This window comes from Echinops telfairi, unplaced genomic scaffold (assembly GCF_000313985.2).
Source record: "Echinops telfairi isolate 266 unplaced genomic scaffold, ASM31398v2 ScPeMD7_3533;HRSCAF=4204_1, whole genome shotgun sequence".
Lineage (NCBI taxonomy): Eukaryota > Metazoa > Chordata > Mammalia > Afrosoricida > Tenrecidae > Echinops > Echinops telfairi.
This window is the reverse complement of record NW_022107432.1, coordinates 22,920,533-22,921,255: the sequence shown is the minus strand read 5'-3', so window position 1 is coordinate 22,921,255 and position 723 is coordinate 22,920,533.

Here is a 723-nt window from a genome sequence, read left to right as displayed (position 1 = left end):
CAAATCCTTAAGTTTGATATTAGCCCACATGTCCAATAGTAGCCCATGAATTCCTCTTCAGACTCACACAGCATGTGCAATGATGACAAATGCAGAGTTGAAAGTCCTGTGGATCCAATGGCAATGGACGCATCTCCAGGGCTCTGGCTGCTGTCACCATGGCTCCACCTTGCTTGTCAACAGGAATGTGAAGCAGAGAGCGTGGCCCGCCTCTTTTCATAGCAGAATCAAGAGAGAGGGTTCCCAGAAGTCTTCTGAGAATGCCACGCCCACACGAGACGTTATTAGACTGTGACCTGATTGACAGGCTAAACTCCACCCCCAGCCTCTCGTTCCCAGGCCTCCCATCACCCTGGCTGGCTGGCTGGCCCCCTTTCTCATGGGCCGTATTACCGGTTTTGTTGTCTGTCTTTCTGCACCCACTAGAGTGTAAGCTCCCAAAAGGGCAGGGATGTTTGTCTGTGTCCCCAGCTTCAAATATCTGTTGAATGAGAAAATGGATTAAATGGGATGATGTAGCTGGCAGAATCAACAACAGCTCACAACAACCTATTTGATGGCAGTCCTTTCGTGGACTGACAGGAGCAGTGTGGTCAGGCGCCACCATGTGTGCCACAGACTGAACACTGCCCCGTCCTGCGCCCTCACCATCCCTGTGTGCATGAGCCCCGGTTACAGGTTTCAATCAGCTCACTGAAAGTCTTGCTCCTTTTCATTGACCCT